This window comes from Poecilia reticulata, linkage group LG17, assembly GCF_000633615.1.
Source record: "Poecilia reticulata strain Guanapo linkage group LG17, Guppy_female_1.0+MT, whole genome shotgun sequence".
NCBI lineage: Eukaryota > Metazoa > Chordata > Actinopteri > Cyprinodontiformes > Poeciliidae > Poecilia > Poecilia reticulata.
The window spans coordinates 23,743,502-23,766,536 of record NC_024347.1 but is presented as its reverse complement, the minus strand read 5'-3'; the positions used below and the strand labels follow the sequence as shown (position 1 = coordinate 23,766,536).

Here is a 23,035-nt window from a genome sequence, read left to right as displayed (position 1 = left end):
CGCGGATGCTTCCTCATTTGACTTTTAAATTTCATCTGTGAGTAGGGATCTATAGCAAGATTTGCATTTTTAACATGCTCTTTACATATAAATCCCATCCAACATATGAAATGTAATCAGTTTTTTCCAGCTGTTAATAAGATCAGAYRGGATGAAAGGTTCTAYATGAGCARAGTGACTTCCAGCAATAATGTTTGTAAAAACCTGCATATTTTTAAAGATTTATTCAATACTAGAAACTAGCATTTCAAGAATTAGTAAGTCAAATACAACAGAGTAGTAATAGAAATATTAAAACTGAATTAACATTTTTATTTGGGRTTTTTTGTGATAAACTGGCAATTGTTTTTTTTTTTCCAACAGTAGTGATAGAGGTTAATGGCATCCCTGTGGAAAAAGTCTTGAATTAAATGAATCTTTTYTTGAATATTGTACTCTTAGAGTGAAAATTTTAGAAAAAAAATATTTTTAATTGGTGTATATTTATGAAGATTTGAAAAATACCTGTTAAACACTTAGTTCATAATAAAAATCACTGGTGAAAACTCACAAAAATCCCAATTTCTTTTTATTTTTTATTCATACCCAACTTTTGTAAGGTGATCAAAGCATGCAGGAACATTAAATAAATGTTATTTCTCTGGGGGTGTAAATTAGACATGACTGAATGAGTACCAAAGTTTATCCATCTACCACAAAATAGAGAGCAGGATGATGAGAGCTGTAATTAAAATTAGCACCCTAAGCTCACTGTTAGAGAACTGAAGCAGARTGACCAGGTCTCCATAGCAACCATTAGTTGCATTTCATCCTACCATCACATAAACATGTGGAGTTTAATATAATAGTGACATAGCCACGGGCCACGGGCTTTGGTCAGAACCAACAACGTTTGATCGCCTTGGTGTAAATAAAAGGACGAATAAGTGGAGATGTCCTTCATGTTCACTGTTAAATACAGCAGAGTATCTGTCATGTTGTGAGTCTGTTTTACTACCAGAGTTCCCAGAAATGTTACAAAAAGAGCATAATATCACAATCTCTTAAAACAAATGCCTTCAAAATTTATATAAACAYTTAGTGGAAAAATTTAGCTCCTCTGCCTCGTTCCTGTGATCCTACTGCCATCTGAAAAAAATTTACCTTTTGGTCAGAAACAACCAATCAGAGCCAGGAGGAATGTCTTAGTGCAGTCAATCATGCTTGCATTCGCGCTGCTCCTCACCTTCCTCTCTTGTTCTCTGCTACGTTATGACCGGTTCACCCCAACGAAGTCCATCATGAATACTTGGGCTGGTTAGTCCTGAGCATTCTCCACCATCAGCACATTGAGCAGCACATACACAAGTGTGATTGACAGGACTCATACACATGCTGTGTTTTTTTTACAAATATGTAAAAGAGGAATGCATTCAGACGGGCAAATTTGAAAAGCGGCAATAAAAATAAATTTAAAAAAAACTCATACAGACTGAATTCATGTCGGATTTACCGTTACACTAAACAGGTGTTTCTGCATGTTTCGTCTACCTTGTGCATTCGAACGGCAGTAAAATCCTCTTAGGGGACAAATAAGCATTCAGAAAAATCCTCATACAAATTTCACTGAGGAGCAAATTTGTCACCAGATGGCCAGGACTAGTGGGCGGACAAGCTACCGTGCACCTAAATATGTTCACTGCTGAATTAAACCGTCCCCTGTCCCTTAGGTGACTATGAAAATTAGTCTACATGTCAAAAAGCCTAAACTAAATTGCCAATTTAAATCAAGTAGCTACACACTAACCAACAAGCCAGCGAGCAAAGTTAGTCCCTCAGGCAAAATATGACTAAAATTTCCAGCAGCAACTTAGTTTGCGTGTCACATCTCAACAATTAGATCTGACAAGGGCTCAACATCTTCCACAAGCCAGACAGCTGAGATTTATTAACAAATTTGGAAAGTTGTTTGATTGTACATTTGCCCAGCAATGYTTTTAGCTCATGTTTTTTCTTATCTCATCTAATGGAGCTAATTAACTGTACAAATCGCAAAAGTTATTGTGGGGTTTTTTGTCTTTTCTTTTTTTTTGTTTAGATCAAATAATAACATCCATTAGCAAACACAGCAGTAAAATCCAATCAATACACATGATTGGCTCAGTGAGGGTCGGGATTTAAAAGGAAACAAAGAACCCGTCTTAAGGGAAAATCCTTTGAACTCTTAGAGATGTGAAGCGAACATTTCCTGTTAACTCCACTTCAAACCCTTTATTCATAATTCATGTCAAATGGAGAGTACGCTGTAATTTCCAGCAGAAAAGGCTAAATGACATCAGTTTTCCACGGACACCCCACCACCACCACCAAAAACCACCACCAACAGTTAAGATGAAAGTAATCAGAGCAGACAAGAAATTACAAAAACATGCTGTGACCTTTCATGTATGAAGGGGAAAGACTCTGTATACATTTACAAAATGTGAGAAGACAGTAAAAAAATTCCCATCACAGAAATTGGAGTGTGACTAATGGGTTGTGAAAGAGCTGGTCTGTAACCTGAACTCCAAAATAATCTTGCTCAAGTCTCCATGGCCAGCAGTGGGGGAGCTGAGAAGGGGAATGGAGGGACCACCTGCACATCCTGCAGAGCCAGGCCTGTACTGGCACCACCATTTGTTACGCTCCAGATTCCCATTACTTCAGAGCCAGGCTGACTGGGAAATCTATCTCCTGGTGTCACGTTTGTCAAGCCTYTATGCAAACGGCAAAAGGTGCAAAGAAGACTGAAGGATCACACCCATAAGGATGGCCATGAAGGAGTAACATGTTACCCTGTTGCAAAAGGGTAAAGTTCACTAAGAGGTCTGTGACTTAGAATACCAGCAAAAAGGGATTTTTTTTTCCCTGTAACTCAATTAAAAAAGTGAATCTTGTATATTTTGYAGCTTCACTCCACAAAGCCATTGACACCCTGCAATGAGTGGGGGTGAGCCAGAAGAGGTAATTGTTAATTAAATTGGCTGCTAACTGAGAGCAGCAGCCAAGCAATTTAATAGAAARTTGAGAAGAAGGAAAACCTGTGAAAGAAAATAGTACTAAAGCAACAGCAGARATGAGAGGATTGTGACATAGAGCGTATTTAAGAATTTGGTGCAAATGTACAATGTGTGGATTTCTAACAGATGGATTGTTAGACAGATGGGTGGATAAGGCAAAGAGATGGACGGGTGGACAGACGGGTGGAGTCAGTCAAAATACAGTTACTTTGTCTAGAAAGTCTGATATGAATGTGGTATCAAACTCAGATGTTCGGGTCAATAAAACAAAAAAAACGCATGAGTGTGGAACTACAGGGAGAAATGACTTGTGGGCGTTAAAATCTGATGCTACTTCTTTGTCTGTTTAACAATAACTTGAATCCATCGATGTTGCATTACTCTCTTGGGTTTTAATACTCATTTCCTTTCAGCAAATTCTCATGAATCCAGAATTTCTCAAAAAAAATTAATTTCTTTCTTTTCCCTTCCATTACTAACTAACTGAGCAACCCCATTATTTGACACTACTCCATTCTTATTAACATTTTGTGAGGAAGAAAGCCGAGCTGGTCTTCTGACGTTTTCATGTCGTTTCCTTGATCATTTGACAGTGCGGTGCTAAAACAAACCGCACCGGCTGAAAATGTAACAGATGTCGTTTTGGTGCCCAATAAAACCAAGTCTGCCAAACTATCAGGTCTGAAAACATAYTTAGTTACTCCAATGAATTAAAGTGTAATAAATGCTCTTCTCTACTGTATTTTCTAAACACATCCAGGGCTGGAAAATATTGAAAAAATAAATAAATCACAATGTGTATGAACTGTGTAGTACTMATACTACATGTATAATAAAAAGTCAATCCAAAAAAATGTCAGAAATCCAAAGTCCAAGTATGAATCGGCTTTTGGAATCTGGTTCCAAAAGCCGTTTCGTTACATATACACACACACGCATACATAAATGTATGTGTATATATATATATAAGAGAGAGAGAGAAAGAGAGAGAGAGAGAGAGAGAAAAAGAAAGAGAGAGAGAGAGAGCTCAGTCTGCATTGTTGTAAAATGAGCAAAACTTGAAAATCTTTCTGATAGGCGATGCATCATGATGAAAACGATACAGCCTCCCCCGGCCTCTGTGAGTTTTAAGCAGAATCTAGGTGGCTTTGTTATGCGCAACAAAAGACGTTAACTGAGAGACAAAAAGACCACCTCCCAAAAGGCATGAAAAAAAACCCCAGAGTTAATTGAAAGTTCTTTCAATATTAAATAAAGGAAGATCAAGTGACAGCGGGGAGAGAAAGGAAAAAAAAAACGCAGCTTTGAAACCCACATCAGATCCACGGAGCATCTGGGAGCGGGAGCACCGACATCATGAACCAGGAAAAYGTCTGTCAGGAGCTGAAACAGACCTTGAAGAGCGTARAAATTCTATTAGCTGCAACAATGTTCGAGCCTCGGTGGGATTTCATAAGAGACGCGACGGAAAGAACAACGAATGTGATAGAAATTAATTTAACTGTAATGATAATCAAATTTGTATGACATTTTTCCATTGAAAGCTTAAACAAGGACCTGGTTTATTACCAAACCGCCATGATATTAGCCATATCAAATATCCCAGTAGWAGGACAGGAGTTCTTATGGGAGGCAGGAATACAAACTGCTTAGTTTTGCTTGCTGAACATRTGTAGCTAAAATGGAAGTTCTGAGAAAAGGAAAGAAAGAAAGTTAGTCATATGACGTATTTCTACAGCTTTCCTTTACAGCTCCTAATTAGTTGAGACATTTTGCTTAGTGGCTTGGCATTTTCGCCACAGGGGGCTGAAACAGTAGATTGTATTGGACATGCAAGCAGGAGGGCACAATCTAAAAGGCTGAGTCAGGAGTCTACATCCTTTGCCCGACTGAAACTGTGTAAAACATCGCCTAACAACCCGCAACATATCAGAAATCCAGGCGAAATGTGAATTTAATGTCACGCTATTTTAGGYAAGGTGAGGAAAATCGGTGTTAACTTAACAGCATACGGACAAGAGAAATGTGCAGAAACAAGCGTTCTTTTAATATTTTATTATTTTATGTCCTGCTTCTTTTTTTTTTTCCTTTCTTTTTTACATCACCTCGCCATCACAAGACTCATTCATCAGTGGCAAAGGCCTAAATAGAGATGTTTCATTAGCCCGTTGCTGAGACAAACACATTTGATGGATTAAACAGTCAAATATAACGAGATGCTTGAACTGCTGTCCTGGTTGTTAAGGGAGATCAAAGTGGGGCCTGAGGGTTTGGTAAGTGTGGGGAGCGGGATTGGTTCAACAGAGCTCCAAAAGAACAAGTGCTGGACCAGGAAGATATGACATCAGACGTGAGCGCTGCATTCCCTTAGGCCTGTTCTTTCAAAACCGTCAGCCGTGTCTGCACCAAACGAGCTGCAAGGAGAGGAAGGCGCAAACATTCCTGAGGAGAGCGGTTTTAATCGAACAATGAGGAGAAACCCAATCCGGTAATGTTGCGTGGTCTTACAGTGGCTGGCTGACGATAGAGAAATCTGTTCATTTAGTCTGCACATTTTCTGCTTAGTGTGAAAAATGTTGCACGTTATATGCAAATTAAGACTCCTACATAAGACTAGCAGTTACTGTCACTTTTATCAAAATATATATGCGTTACTAAAATCACAAAGCTATTTAAAAACGTCAAACAGTAGTTTCACTAAAAACCCTGCATTAAAGCTGCAGTATGTAACTTTCATAAAAAAATATATATTTTTACATATTTGTTAAAATTATCATTGTGACATGATAGTATAATTTAAGACAAATTATCTGTCAAAAAATACAATTCCTCTTGCCTTCTACAGCTAAAAACAAAACCACATAGCTCAGTCAGAAACAACCATCAGAGCCAGGAGGAGGGTCTTCACGCTGTCAATCACTCATGTGTACATGCTTTCTGCTACGCTGCAGCTGCTTCACCACAACATATCCTGCCRCAAATGCTAAGACTAGTTAGCATGACCACCGATGAAGGTGGATACATGTTTTTTCTTTAACTGTAAGTTGTTTTCCTGCCATTAGCACATTTAGCAGCGCATACATAAAATTTACTGACGGCGCTAAGACCTTCCTCCTGGTTCTGATTTGCTGTTTTTGGTCAGAAGCAGTAAATTTCTTCAAGCGGCAATAGCAGCTCAGGGAGAGAGTACAGGAGCTCAATATTTTCACAGATTATMTGTTTCATATTACACTGTCACGACATAATACAAATATTAGTGACAGTTTTAGCAAATTTGGGAAAAACATTCTTTGTAAAAGTTACATACTGCACCACTAAACCTTTGCGTGTTTTATTTTGAAAGAGACTCTTATCTAAAATTCAAATCAGTGAAGAGCTTAAAGTGTAACTAAACCCCAAATCAAATGTTTTTTTTGTTGGTTTTTTGTTGTTGTTTTTTTGGAAGATGAACTGTGTAAATTGGTCTTTACGGGTGCTATGTTTATGTTTCTGTCGTAATTATGACATCTGGCCTAAAAGCGTTTCTGTGTTGCTCTCTTTGAGTTGAATGGTTGCTACTGCAGTCAGATTTCCCAACTGGCTACAACCAGCACCGTTATTTTTGGTGCCCTAAGCACAAATGGTTTGTCATTCTTGAAGCAGGGCAGATTTAACAGATGTAGCAGTTGAACAAGTGATAACATCTCATGGTCTTTATTGCTTTTGTATTTATCATTTTTCTAATTTTTTCATTTGTTCAAAGGATTATACGGTCGCAGTGAAATCTAGGTGTAAAAGTATGCTTTGCCATGTTATTACAAACGTAGCATGTCTCATTCAGAAAGGAAAAACAGCATCGGAGCATCCAGGCTGAGGTTTTTAATGCCACCTTGCACTGAGTTTAGCTCTATTCCTGAWGATTCTGTTTGGTAGATTTCCTAGCAGTGTTTTGTATATAAAAATTGAAAGTTTGATTTAAACACTGCACCTTAGTAAGATAGAACAAATACAAAAAATTAAGCAAGTATTACACTAATTTAAGGGTTTTTCCTACTATATTTCTTCCTCGAAGTCGATTGTTTCCCCCTTTATTTCCAGTTTTTAATCATGTGTTAGAAGGTTTTGAAGGTGAGTTAAGTAGTTCCAGCAGTCTCCGTAGGGGTTTTCTCTGCTCGATGCCAATCATCTGACCTTTCTTAAACAGGCCAACATCTTTTCCATGATCACAGCTTGTGTGTTTTGACATGGCTGTTGAAGAAAAGAGAATCTCCTCATTGCATCGGTTGGGTTAAATAACTTGTTGCCAGCTGAAAGATGTCTATCCATGCAGTAATTATCCAGTAGGATGCTCAGTCCTATTTAAATCAAAGTGGCGACACTTTTTTTGACCAGGCAGTGTATTTGTGCAAGAAAAAAAGATTATTTACAATAATATGGAAACTAGTGCAAAGGATAGCAGGAGTGTTTAGTGCCTTTATACCTCAGTAAACATAATTTTTTGAAACTAATAAATCTAAATCTCAGTAATTTAGGACAGTATTCAAAAAGAGCAAACACTTATTTGGCCCTTTTTTATCATCGTTTTACTTTTAAAACTGGAACGATGTTGACATTCTTTGTCCACTTTTTTTTCTTTTCTTTAGTGGAGTTTTCCCAAAATACTCATCTTGGGTAAAAGAACATCTTGTTCGGTAATCTTCTGCCAGCTCGTAAAAATTGTTGCAAAATTTCACTCTATTACAAACCCTTCAGGAAAATCTTTGTCCAAAAGAATAATTTTATGAAAAAGAGCAATTTTGGGATATTGCACCAATTCTGCTGCAGAGAGGGAGAAAATGAGGCCTACTGTATGACGTAAAGATAATGACATGACTGCTCAAAATATAAAGGCTTTTCCTTGGTAGAAATTGCAACAGCCCTAACTGCAGTATGTTAAGGAGGTGCAGCAGTCTGACAGCTGACAAAGACACAAAAGTGAATGAGACAGGGAAAAAGAAAGCATCCTGCTGCTTATGTAATGATGTGTAATATTGTAATATTATAACGCTAAATGCATATWAATAAACCTGGCTTTATTGTTACCAAAATTTTCGCTCATGGGCACACTAGCAATATTAAATTAACTCGTGTTGTGACTAATAAAAATTATGCTGCATTCAGTATATCTTAGAGGTCACCACTCAGCTGTAGGAATGTCGCCAAACCTGAGTTGAGCACATCTTCAACCAAACTGGACAAACAGTGGCAATTAAAGCAATTAAACCAGACAATGCATTCCTCTGCATTTTAGGCACAAAGGGGTGTGCTCACACACAGAGACTTGTATAGGGTATGATGACACGTTCTGTAAATATCAGACGAGATACTATACACAATATTTGGCTCATAAAAGCAAGAGATTTTAGAAAAAAAAATTTAGATCCCAAAAGGTTTCACAAATAGTATTTTGAATAATCTATAATCAGTGAGAATAAGTCAGTTCAGCTCTGAATTATTAATATATTTAAGTTTTGTAAACATTACCATCTTCAGCAGCTAATGGTTAGCTGCTAATGGTACAGACAAATGGTTTCAACAGTGYTTTAAAAATCAGTTTTCTGTTTTTTACGATGAACCCATCTACAGCCCAAACAAATGTGCACACGATGTTACAAGCACCAAAGATATATTGAAACTGCACTTGGGTACTCTTATTTTGAAGAAGAAAAGGAAGTAATTCTAACAAAAGGTCTATTACATCATATTTATCAAGAYTTCATTTGATCATCTCCATTTCAAAATCTAAGCCAAASAAGAAAAGTGYGAGAAGATTGTGTGGCATAAGRTCTTGGAATATTAAAATGCCAAATTATTTTTTGTGGAAGTATTACGAGTCTAAAAAATCCAAATAAACTCAAGCACTTTATGGAGTCTTTTATTTTGAAGTTAGATGGGAAGTRGTTCTTGAGGTGCCAACACAATATCATGATATTGTGTTGGCACCTTTTTTTGTATACCATTGAACCTGGTCATGTCTAATCAATACTTAGTAGAGAATCTATAAAGTACACTTKGGGTTTTTTGTGAAGTCACAAAATGGGACAATTTTCAGTTATTTTTTAACGTTAGGACCACTTCAGAAATAAATGAGCATAGAAATCACAACAGACTAGTCAAACTTGAGCAAAATGATTCTACATCTATTACAGAATCTTCAAAACAAAGTTTGTGATCTGTCAAATCTTTGCTTTATTGGTGAAAACTTTTTTGATTCTCCTCAGAAATGTAAATATGAACTCAAAATAGTGCCATCCYGTCTCATGAGACACATTGTTATGTATGCTTTTATCAATATGGAAAATTAGGTTTATCTTGTCCTGTTTTCTTTTAGCAGAAGCACACCTCCACTAAATATGTTACAARAACATAAGCTGTAGTGGAAACATCAGATGTGAATTTGCCGGCGATGCRTTAACTTGACCTTCTAAACATTTTCTGTAATGTGCTTAAATCCACAAAGGAATGCATGAACATATGTCTGAGAAAAAAAAATATATTACCACCGACCTTGTGCAAAGTGTGACCAATCCATTCAACTTCCTCTTGAAAAACAAGACTGGAGTGGAGAGAATTAGCATCTGCTGTATCCCACCCTCTTGTTATATGTGCCGACCACTCGGAGGACATATGATATCACACGCGCTCCGTTTCTGAGAGACACAAACAAGGGAGGCAAGAAAAGAGAGGAAGTCGTGAGAGAGGGGAGGAGACGGAGGCTTTTGTCCCCACATTTCTCACGGTTGGCATCGGAAACAGTCAGATGCCGTCAATCAAAAGTGAAGCCTAGAGAATGGGTTGGCCTATTTGTCTAATGAAAAGGTCAAAGGGTGGAAGGTGGGAGTACGGGGGGATAAGCAAAGCAGAGCATTGCTCAGACTGCCATGAGGGACCACCAAAGGGACCATATAATGTTTTAGTTTAAGCTGAACGAAGAATTATTTTGATTACACATAGTGACACCCGCTTTCATGTAATGATCTGTGCTTTCATCTGGCCACTCAGTGCCATTACTTTGCCTGATTGCTGCCTTTTGTCATGCATATGTGCACTTGTAAGCGATTAGAAAGGCAGACAAAGGCAGAGAAATTTATGTTCCCCTGGAGTGTTGTACCTGGGGAAATCAAGGTTCTCTAATCCACCACATCAAATTACAGAAACAATGTTTCTCTTTTCCGACACAGTGAAGAAATCAGCTTAGTGGAGACGGTTGAGTATAACCGCTTTACCTGCAATCCTAACTATAGTTACAAACATCGCACAGATGTCTTTTGTTCCTGCTTTTTCTTTTAGTGGTCACACTTCCATATGTCGGATCAAATAAAGTKTATTCTTAAAGATGAATTGAGTAAATACAAAACAGTYTTCAAGTAATCTTTTTATTTATTGGAAGRGAARGTCTGTCCAAACCAACCTGTCTGTATCTGTCCAAATAACTGGTGATGCTACWAACAAGTGTTTGAAAAARRWTYTTTGGGCAAATTTGAGCTAACCCTTTGCAGAACTGTTCAAATTTGGCCACATTGGAGTGTTTCCAAGCAACAGTAATGTCTTTAAGGTCATGCCGCASCTTCTCAATAGCATTTAAGTACAGACTTTGTCTTGGAACTGACCCATGAATGTCATTTTTTGGCTCCTAGTCTTTTTTCTTATATTTGAATTATGACCCCTAACGTGAGGAATTTGGAGCGTTAAGATCTCCTAAATGAGTTGTGAGTGCACTCTTGGAGTAATTTTGGTCGGCCAGTCACTCCTGGGATGGTTCGWTACTGTTGCATGTTCTTTTCACCCCCATTTGTGGATAATGGCTCTCACTGTGATTCAATCCTTGGCAAGAATAAGCAAGCCATTTCCAGACTGACTACATTCACTTATCCTGCAAGTTCTTAAAACTGGGGCATAAGGTGGTGCTTTTTTACTTYCTTCAATGTATTTCTAGTTGTCAGACTGGTTCCTTTTARGTAATTTCTTTCTTTCTAGAGATTAGGTTTGGGTGTGGCTGTAGCTAAACAGAASCCAGTGTTCATAACTCAGAGTTAAATCATTATTCAACAAGACAAGCATCGTTACAACTTAGGGTAAAAGTTTTTTTGTGTGACAATTTTAAGTTACTGGTGACTTTAATGCAACAAAGAAGATTAAGACTATATATTTTATATGTGAAATGAAGCAAAGCTTATTTTTTACATTTCTTATATTTTATTGGAAGGTGTTACAGGCATTTGACACTACTTATGGTCTTTTTATATTAATTGCTAGAGGATTATAAATTATTCATGTAGAATATTACTTCTACTTGCAACAGCTCACTAAGAGACTGCTCTTAAATGCATAGACAGAAAAGCTTGGCTAGTTCAACTTTAATTGAGGTACAAAATAAAGACTTGTCCGAAAAAAGAAAAATAGACTGTGGTTGGGCAAAATTTGCAGATAAAATAAGTCAAAAGAGGTTTATGAAATCTGTTTCAGTCCATTTTTCAGATTGATTTTCTTACCTCCAAATTTCTTTGAAAAAATAAATAGATTATGAGGGATTACAAMAGARGCAGGAGAAGGTCAAGTTTTCCAGCCCTGGGAATTGTAAAAAAGAATAAGGATGACAAGCTAGAAAACAACAAATAAACCAGCCAACTTGTACATAAATCCMTGGTCTTTTTTTTATTTTTTTTTATGTTTTCAATGTCTGATAATATATTTTCTTCAAAACAGTGAGGCTACGKGGTGCTGTGGTTGCGCAGGGGCAAAGCACAAATTGAGGCCTTAGTCCTCATGGCGGTGGTCGCAGGTTCGATTCCCGGCCTGGCGATATTTACCGCATGTCTTCCCCTCTCTCATTACCCACTTTCCTGTCAAACTATTTTCAAATAAAGGCCACTAGAGCCAACAAAACCTTAAAAAAAAGAAAACCATTGTGGCTACAAGAAACTGAAATGGTAAAATAAATAATACGTTTCATTACTATCAAAAACTGGCTAGAGTTTAAACAAAAAACCAAACTACTCCTCTAGAAATATGCCTTCAATTACTAATTCAATGATTCTCAGCAGAAGCAAGGTGATAGCTTATTGTGATTTTGTTGCTTTGTGTGCCAATTAAAATGTTCCTTTTCGTAAAAAAAACGAGAAAAAAAAAAACTTTGCTCATTTTTGGTAAAGTGATATGGGGGATGAGTAGATGACAGTCAGTCATGTAATTCAGTGCAGTGAAAAACATGAAAAATTTGAATTTTGGACGATATGCCCCCTTTAACTTCTGCTGACATTGGACCAGAAAACCTTTCACTATGTCCCCTACACAGATTGTTAAAAACTGCCAGCGGTTCAAATGACTGCTGACTTCTTGCCATTCATAAAAGCTCAATTTGTGGAGATCACAGCAAATGGTGTTCATGTCAACATTATCCTCTCAACCTGAGCTGAAGCTCCTCCCCAGGTTTGCAAGGCAATCACAGTTGAATAAGAAACAGCAGAGGAAAGTCTTTCTAACATCTTCCTGTTGATGAAAAATAGACTTGCAGCTGTAAATCACTGCAATAGAACCATGCATTTTGGAGAGCCCTAACCTTCATAGAAAAAAATCTGCCATGTTGATTTCAGCAGATGAAACCAGATCATCCTGCCACTGCTCTCTGTTTATAGTGGCTTTAGCTATTTACTCTGGTAAAACGTATATGTTACTTGAAGAGACCATGTCAGATTTCTGTCATAAAATGCTGCAGAAAGCGTCTGGGGGGTAATTCACATATGACACCAAAATATTCAGCTGCCAGTGGATAAACAGAATGCTGCCCATGTGTGAAAATGGCTTTAGGAAAAAGAAAGTGGCTTGTGTCACTTTCTGTATTTGTGTAAATGCATGATGTGGAGTCAACAACTTTGTATTCTGACACAAAACCTCTTTTTTTCCTTTTTCATAAACCTAGAAAAGTAATTTTAACTAGATAATAGGTGTTTCTGGGTAAACCAAATTAAAGAAAGGGTAAAATCTCAGCAGTCAGATTCAAAACCAAACTCAAGTCCACTGGGGGAAAGTTCCACAGTATGCTTCAGCCACCGCTGGCGCCTCAGCTTCTATCACTGAAGAGATGCTGGGTAATTGAAGGCTAAGTGGTTGACGTGAATCAGATGACTGGCCTAATAGTAAAATGCAGAAGTTACTCAAAAGTATGAGGCWCTAAAATTGCTTGAGATTTCAGGAAGGTCAATAAAGAGGAAATTGAATGACTCAAGTATGACAATTACAATTTGGTTTTCCTCAACCAGTTTAATCCAATGCTCTCTTAACTATACTTTGTGAAAAAGCCTTGGAATGTTAAAAGGGCATACTGAAAAAAACATTTATGAGAAAGATTGAAGACAATGATCGCTCCAGACATTTCTTTGGTTGGAAAGCAACTGCAGCATAGTGAAAGTAAAAAACTTATCTGCACTCAAAAGCTCTTAGTTCGGATCATAGCTGGATTCAGAAATATGATGGTTGCATGACGGTAGAAATTCAGAGGTTACAGTTACTGAGCCTTTTAAAATTACTGGCATTCTCAGCTTTCATTTCTGTAAGTTACACCTCTGGATGCACAAAACTGGAACCTTCAGCCATTTCTCATTCATTCACAGATTTGGGCACAATTTAGGATTTGAGCCAATCCATATTTGTCTTCAAATGTCCTCAAGGATCTGATATTATACTCCAAAGACTCTAAGACATAACAAATAACCGGATGTGCTGCAGGTCTACTTATAGACACAACTGTTCTGAATTAAATAGAAAATTAGGAACTGTATAAAAACATATGTTCCTATGACTGCATTTGTAAAATGAAAATATCAAAATTTGATTCTTATTTCCACAGTAACAACTTGCACACAAAAGTCAGCAAAATCCAATTTCTCAATGCAGTACAGTATTTTTCGGAATATAAGCCGCTACTTTTTTCCAATGCTTTGAACCATGCGGCCACCCGAACCTTAACCCTTCAACCACCMGGGGGCTCTTTAGCAGGAAGTGAATCATTGGAAGTCAAAATTGATAAATCAAAGAAGAAAGTGCTGATTTTCATTTAGAACAAGCACATGCTAGCAGCARGGATGATGGAGAAATGTTTTCAAACTCATAGCCCCTCATCATGGAAACAACAGAAAGAAGTTCATATGATGCCGATTTTAAGTTGAAGGCTGTCAATCTGGCAGCACAGATCGATAGCTGCTATACGCAAGCTCGGCATGAACRAATCCATGGTTCGGCGTTGGAGACGCAGGACTGCGTCCTTATTAGCGATGTACCGAGGACGCAGCTGTCTGCCCTCTGCTGCGTCCTTGTGGAAAACCAAGAGCGGYGGAGATATCAGTGGCTTATATATGTACATTTCCAGCTTTTTTAAAAAAAATCTTTGTGGGTGTGGCTTATAGTGAGGTKCGCTCTATAGTCAGGAAAATACGGTATTTTTTCACAACAATTAGACCTTGAAAGTCCTCCAAAACCACAAAGTATGATTCATTCAGCCTTCCTATTATCTGCTCTCAACTTATGAGTGTGACCTACAGGTTCTTATGTTTAATAAACGAGGATTTATGAGTTTCCGTCTTGTCAAGCTAAAAATCGGTTTTTAGCTCGACACTTCTTGAAGACACTTGCACTTCTCRGTGCATCTCTGATTTTCACCAATTGAGTCAAACTGTGGGCGTTCTTTACTAAAGACGTGACTCATTTCATCACAAACTATGCAACACGGATGCATTCATGGATGTGTTCTGCATTGCAATGTTTGATTTAATTCATCTTCCAGGCCTTAGGAAAACATTCAAATCTAGTACTTTTCAAACAACTCATGAAGACCAAAAATAAGTCCAAGGTTTAAGCAGCTCTGATTATAATAACTTGGCCACTCTGCAGAAAAACAGATGATTGAACTTCCCCTGATTGCTCCACAGACTGAGTAAATTTTCATAAAATGAAGAATGGAGAGGGGGAGGTGGAAAAAAAAATGTCCATAAGACTATAAATAGAACCAACAGAAGAACATGTACTAGGTTTGCATAACCCCCATTTTCCTTACAAAACTCATAAAGGCCGACTTCTGSAGGTAGAGGAACTTCCACGCGCTGCGCGTGCCACCTTATTTGGCGTCACAATTGATTACAACATCTGTGCGGTGACTAATGCCGTTGCCATARCGACACCTGTGATTGATGGCTTTGTTAAGAGGAATAGTTACACATCATTAAACTTTTGTAATAGTGCATGGCAGTCATCTCAATAACTGGGGACAAAGCAATTACCAAGTCATTAAAAAGGGAATAGACTAATACAACACAGTGCACACTATTATGAGTGACATGCCTCCAGATCAGGCTGTGTGACGGTTTTCCTAACATAAAAACCATATCTTTGTGTTCCCACCCAGGGTCACATTAAGGTAGATTTAGATTGAGCTTAAATATATTCTCACATTAGGCATCCGATTTAAAGTTATTCTGTTTCTCATGAATGGGGGAAGAAAGGTACAGTCATTTCCTCATCCTGTATCGCTTCATTTTACATCACAGATGCTCTAATAGAGTCAACTTGAATTTAAATTTCCATCGGGACTACATTCGGTTGCATCTTGATGATAATTTGATGTCTAAATCAAGAAACTTTGTTCAAAGGAAAACCATGCCGCTCTGTACCAGTAAGCCAGAGGCAGTGCAAAGCAGTGCTGGCAATGATTGAGAGAACTCGAAATTCAAATGAGAGAGCGAGAGGAGATGGAGCGAAACAGATGTGCTGTTGTTTCGGAGAGGGTAGCATGGTGCACACGGTAAGCACACGCAAYACACACCGTGGCACACACAAAGCTATATACACGTGCATACACAGGAGCGCCACTCAATCATCCCAGTTGAGGGCCAATCCATCTATTGCTGGTTGACTGAGATCCAATCACCATTCCCAACAGGGCCACAATGAAAGAACGGCMKACAGCCTGTGAAGAAGCCCACTCTCTCACAGCAGATTGATGGGAYAAATCTTGGGGCAGTTCATGAGGCATTCCATATCAAGACAAACATACTRATAAAAACATTTTAAAAAAACAGGCTTCTGACCTCACCTCGCTGCTTATGCTTTACAAACAAAGTATTTCAACAGTTTAACTATAAGAAGCTTATCAAAATGCATCAAAAATTTTATGTTTTGCTTCTCCCCAGTGCTTAACACAAACCTGAGTGTTTCCTGGTGATAAAACATCAAATCCAAAATATTCTCRAATGTGCCTTAAAAAAAGAAAGACGAGTGAAATAGTCTGGGAACAATCTGTTAAAAGATAAGCAAAGGTTTAAAATGTGTTTTTATCAGAAAGAGACCAATCGGGGTTTTATCAAAGAAAATAACAGTATATTTCTGTTATAGTCCTGAAAAGTAAAACAATAGAATCTGTCTTAGTACCATGAGATCAGACCATAARAAAATGGCATTCAGTATTGACCAAGAAAATACATATACTTGGAAATTCACATGTTTAGCATTTCTAACTGTAAACATCAGTGTCTGAGATACATCGCCAGAGAACATTTGAAAAACGGCACATTCCAAGACAGACAGAGGTGCGCATATTTGGGAAAAAAAATAATCTTAGAAACTTTGCTGTAATTCATCCACACTGTTATTTGTTTGGGTCTTGCACATTCCTTAAATAGCACCTTGAACGGACCAAGTTTTCTTCCCTCAGTAGCAACATCCACATCAAACAGTGTAGTGCCTGATGAAATGCTTTAGTATGGTGAGGTCATAAAAAAAAAAAAAAAACATTTCTTTAAGACTATTTATGATGGAAAGATGTCTTGATGGATAAAATTCTCACCACAGAAGCTGAAGTAATGTTTCAGCTTAGACAAACTATCAGACCACATCATTTTTGACTTGCCAGATTAATACTTTCATGAACTAATCAGCTGGATTACACCAGCTGTTTTACTGAGCAAGATGGAGCCCGTAGGGGAAAGTYCTCAGGAAAATCCCAAAGTGTTACTATAACTGGCCCTGAATTATTTAAAATGCGCTATTTTTAAACATCAAGATTTTAATTGCGCCTTGCTACAAATTTTGTAGTTATGACTCGGCCACATAACTTAACCAAAAGCATTCTGTAAGTCTAATCACCAGCAAGATGGGAAAATACAGAGAATGGCTATTCTTACACATTCGTGTTGCCAGTGCATTAATGAGTCCTAATGTGGGAGTGCGAGAAAGCTGCTAAGCAGACAAATATACGAGGTGCTGCTGGCTCAGCTTACAGTATACAGTCTGTGTTTGCTGTCATTTTCCTTCAAAAATTCAACCAAATACATCTGCTGCACGCACTAATTGCTGGCACATGGTGCAGCAATCTCTGGCTTTAATTTCGCTTTTGGTTACAAAGTGRAACAAAAGCCACACAGTTTTTCTTTGTGTCAAATTTGATTAACTGCGCRATGTTAAATCTGCTCATAGCAACGCTCTGACAAACTCTGAGGTGGCACACGGTGAGGCTGTCAGAACAAATTTCAATATTCAAATTTGAGCCTACTGCGAAAAATGTCTTCGAAATTAAACCATCTCACGAAACTCATTAGATCGCTTGTGTTTTTTCGTGAACATGAGARTCCCAATCCGCTCTACCGCGATCTGGCAGCCATTTCTGACAAGTGATGGGAAACTTCAATTCCCATGTGTGACAGGCAAAGATTAGAAGAAAAAACGCAAACCCTTGAAGAAAATGAACACTGAAAGGCAAGTTTATTAAATGGTGTCCATTAGGAAAAGACTTAACAGGGAGGGTGTCTAACTTCCATCAGAATTCCCACATATGCTTATATAAAAACTCTAAGGTATGCCACAATAAAAKCCCCCGAGTTTGCTTTCTTTACATTCATTTTCACGATATAAAATAAGATTCAACTATTMATTTTTTGTAATTTAGTGAAGGCTTTATGTTTGGAACCTGGCCAGGTAGAAACTGCAAGGATGGAAGGAAATGAACAAAGAAAGATAACAAAAAAGAAGGGAAACATATAGAAGAAAAAATGTTGGACACAAGAACATAAAAAAGACAAAATGATGGAAGAAAGGCAACAAAAAAGGAAGGTTTACAAATATGAGACAAGGAAGGAAGGAAAGACAAGAAGTGGAAAAATAAAAGCAAAACAAGGATAAGAAAGAAAACACGGAAGGGAGGTACAAAAGAGGAAATGATGCAAAGAAGAAAACAAAGCAGAGCAGGTGAGGGGGGAAAGACATTAAGGACAAAGAAAGAAGAATAGATGAACACAATAGAGAAAAAGAAACAAATGAAAACAGGAAGAAGAAAAAAAAGAAGTGAAAGACAGACCAAAGGTGAAAAGAAACAATTATGGAGAGAATGAGAAAAAGAAAAAAAAGAACACAAGGAAGAAAGGATACGAGGGACAAGAAAGTAAAAGAGAAAGGAAAGACATACTGAAGGACAGGAGGAAGAAAAAGTCTGGAAATGTGAGTACTTTCTTTATACTTATTTAACTTGATTTATACTCATCCAGACCAGGAAAATACAACTTTCAAAAGGAGACCCTGAACATGTAAAATCTAACATACYGTATTTTCCGCACTATAAGGCGCTCCGGATTATAAGGCGCACCTTCAATGAATGGTCTATTTTAAAACTTTTTTCATATATAAGGCACCGCATTATAAAGCGCATAGAATAGACGCTACAGTAAGGATTGCCTCGCGATTTGTTACATAATCTACAAATGTGGATGTGTAATAATAAAGTTGTCYCCGAGTACTTTACCAAGACCATAAGAAAATGGCTGCCCCAGTCATTGTTTCACTCACRGTGTTGGTGTTGCGATATTGTGCCCAACTGCTTTCTGGGTAACACAGACCAACCAACAAGCTGCCGCYGCAGTCTCTGTCTCTCTATCTCTATCTATCTATCCTTATATTATGTCTATGGGTAGATAGGTCTGTCAAACTTTATTAACAAACCAGCTTCTGACACATATCCCAGCATGCACCGCGCACTTCTTCTTCTATGGGGAAAATGAAGTCGGCGGCTGCTTACCGTAKTTGCTAGACCTGTTGTGGCTCAATATTGGTCCATATATAAGGCGCACTGGATTGTAAAGCGCACTTTCGGCTTTTGAGGAAATTGAAGGTTTTTAGGTGCGCCTTATGGTGCGGAAAATACGGTAATCAACAACTTATTCCAAGGACGTATCATCTACAAGAAGTGCAAATTATGGCATAAACTTCATTAGCAAAACATTTATGAACAGAATATGATAAAAGACCTGTACTGTGCCGTTTAAGATCCCATCTTCCTTTTTCATTTGCCTTCCTATAAGGTCTTATGTTTCAGTAATTAAGCTTATTAAATTTCTGCATAAATTCAATTACTGCCTCAATGGCTGACAAACAGTGATTGATACAATGCTTGATGCAATCTTATGAGCAGCTTGAACAAAAGATTCCCTTCTCCTTGAACTCACTGGTGTTTCAGGCTTGAGAGAAAATGGAGGTTAAGCCTGAGAGAAGATTTTCAGGCAGCAGCAGCAGCAACAAGCATCATGCCAAGCAGGTCTTTTGATCAGGATGGAGGTAAGTTATAAATGACAGCCAAAGAAGCATTTACTTTGGCAATGCGTGCGTTTCAACAACAATGTGAGCTTCYATCAGACAGTATTTGTGTAATTTGAGATAATGCTCTAATCACATTAATTTGGAAAAATCTCAAAAGGCAAAATTTGCTCTACAGTGTTATTGAGTTTTATGAGAGTATACGTCCAGAAGATACAAAAACAACCATCTCTGAAATTACTTTAACCCGTAGTTCAGTAGCATATCTAAAACAATCCAAAGAAAATAAATGCAGCTTGGAAAGCTCAAATACCGAATTGCAATGGTTCTTGACATGCTACTCGTTGGTTTGCAAAGCAGCCAATCCAGACACAGATTTAAGGAAGACTGAACTTTTTAGCTTCTGCGTGCAAATATGTTTTCCCACTGTGCAAATTAATACATGTTAAGGCATTTTTGGTGTTTGAATTACTAATATAAGCAGCTGTAAGTATTCTGAGAGAAACTCTGGCCCATTGTATGCTGAGCATAATGGCGTCCTTTAATGTTTAACCCATATTTAACATAAATCAGAATCTGTTTTATTGATATAACCAAACAAATAATCATGGCACAAAACAAAGATGGCGGTMATCTTATTCAGAAGTATCTCTTAGAGCAATCACTGCACAGGGCAATCAGCTGGTGACCAGAAATAACCAATTTGTTTGATAAGCCCATTGGAAACAAAAATCCACTCATTTTTTATTTGCAGTTCACCTTAGTCGCTATGTCACACTGACRACACTCTTCGCTGTGGACACTTTTAGTAAGTTTTGAAAGTGAAGTTAGATTATTGACAAAAAGGCACAAGACATTACCAAAACAGCAAACTATTTTCTAAAACGAAGGCAGTGAGAAAGAGAGCAACAATTTCAGCTGAGAACAGGAAGGCTGTGCAGACCGCAGAAAATGGTTTTACCTTTTTGAGATTTTAACCTTAAAATATTCTGGAACATGCTGGGTGTAGAAATCTCAGAGTTAAACTGAGGGAATACACCCCGAAACTGCTGTTTTAGTAATGCTAGCCATGCTAATTATGCTAATATCAGGTGGAGAAAAAAACTGTTCAAAATGTAAACTCTGTAATCACTTTGCCTTTGTTTGCAACAAGTTAAACTCTGTTTTAGAGTACCTATTCCCTGCAGCATACATTGTGACGTTGCCTCTATTATTAATGTTAAAGAGTCACCGCCCAAGGCAGGGAGGCTAGGAAAGATTTGCTTTAATGCTGTTCTCATCAGAATCCCTAATTAAAAGTCTCTTAATAGGGTATTAACAACTCAATCCATACTATTTCAGCACATTTTTGCAAAAATAATTCATTTATTTCCACCATTTTACTTGTCAACTCTGACTTAGTAAAGGCCTTCATGTATACCACTGCCTTTATCTGAATCACTTTTCAGGAGATAGAGCTCCTTGGAACTGCTTTATAAGTGCAACAACAATGTCTGTAACTAGCTGTCAATATTTAGAAAGAAAATGACTAAACAGGTGATTTAAAGCAAGCAAAAGAAACCCCAGAACACTGACAAAATATTAAGACCATAAAGTTTATCTGGCCAACTGGCCTCGGGTGAGAGGACAATAGTTATTGTCATACCCTGCCGGTGGGTCTAATCCTTAAAATGAAGATTAATAACATCTACAGAGGCTGGGATACCACATTATTTGCCCCACTCCTCAGGCAAAACTGCCATTTACTGTACCTTTCCTGGCTTCCCAGACTGGCAGTGGCAATATAACTCCCCATCTTCCCTGGCTGTTTATTGACATGTGCTGGAGGATCCAATCTTGTGCTTACACGCTCACTGCCCCTACTGTGTGTCAGCCTCAGACACAAACATCTCGTAGGCCCGTTAAACAGCACAGTCAAATGGCAGACGTACTGTTGCTCTTGATAATGTGAGGCAGCACGTTCCCACATTAGAGTGGTGCACCAGAGGGAAGCGGAGCCTCAGGATAGGCTCCCCCGCTGAGCTCCGGTCCTGCGGCTGCAGCGCCGCTCTTAGGATTCAACAAGAACCCTGAAGAGTCGTTTGGCGCCTTTGCTTAATGTTAGCATCTTTATGTTCTAAAAAAAAAACAAAAAAACAAAATGGAAGTACAAAAGATGATAATAAATTTAATCTAATAGGAAAAGAATAAAACCACCGACTGTCCACTGCTTCCACTGCTTCTCCTAGATACTTTTTCTTCTGTGTATATTATATATTTTTTATTTTGGGCATGTAGAACATTTGCAAACTTACATAACCGTCTTKCCCCGATTTACCTACAGCACCTCCAATCTGTTCTTTTGTTTGCCAGTTGCAAGCTAAACCAGTCATGGATAACATAAGAATTACTACCCTAGCACTATTTTGGTTCCTCTTTGCTGCCAAAACAGCTCTGGCCTGTCAAGACACAGGCGCTGCTAGACCTCCGGAGATGTTGGCGGCAAAACCTTTAGATTGGTGGTGCCCAGATTTTAGCGACACAAAATGTTTTTTCCCCACGCTAAACATATATGCATAACGTATATGAATAAAATAATTTAAATTAAAAAATGTGTAAATTTTAAATAAAAAAGGAGTAAGCAAATCATAAAGGTATTTGAGCTATTAACAGAACAGCATACAATTTTCATATATTATTTTGGGTCAATTATTCTAGATTTCTTCGGTCAAGAATGTTTTTTGTGTATTCTCAACAACAAGAACCAGACACAGGTCACTCTTTGGTCAAACATGCTTGCTGTACTAAGAAATGTTTAAAGAAACGGTCACAACTGGCTTCTGAGCCACACCTCAGGCTCCTTCTGCTTCAGATTCAGTAAGTTGTGAGATGTGATATCCACAGATCGAACATGTTTGTAAAGCACATCTCACGGATGCTCGATGGTTTGAGCTCTTGGGTATTTGGAGGTCAAGTCAACAACTCAAACTCACCGCTGTGCTCCTTAAGCCATCTATAGATCATTCATAAGTTATCTAAATCAGGTAATTACTTCKGTTTGCTGAATACCAGAATCAGAGAATCAGCCTCTGTTGTCATTGTACAGAATCACAACAAAATTTGTTTCAGTACAGCCCATCCAACGGACAAAAAAACAACTTAATTCATGTGTAGACAGGTGCCTGAAGCAACATAGAAAGCCAAATTATGTGCAAATGAAATTGTGGACAAAAACTTTTCTTTTTGGAGACTGGAGTCTGATGTACAGATAAGATTATGAGGATAGAACAATATGTGAAAATAATGAAGCTCAATGCCAAGACATCAGCCAGGAAGTTAAAGSTCGGGTACAAATATCTCCTCTAAATGGAYAACACTATGTATACTGTGAAGGTTTTTACAAAGAGGCTTAAAGAAAAATTCTTGTTAAT

The 23,035-nt window shown here is 37.9% G+C and overlaps 1 protein-coding gene across 14 annotated transcripts in view; it reads right to left on the bottom strand.

Moving 5' to 3' along the window:
* The window catches only part of LOC103479767 (protein tyrosine phosphatase receptor type F), a 245,748-nt gene that overhangs the window by 197,229 nt on the left and 25,484 nt on the right, over positions 1–23,035 (bottom strand). For 13 of the 14 annotated variants that reach the window (XM_008434405.2, XM_008434400.2, XM_008434408.2 and 10 more), the window contains one exon: positions 9,564–9,706. The exons of the other annotated variant lie outside the window; for it this stretch is intronic. The gene's annotated coding sequence lies outside the window, so the exon portion shown is untranslated. The remainder of the gene's footprint in view (positions 1–9,563; positions 9,707–23,035) is intronic. 14 annotated transcript variants of the gene reach the window in all.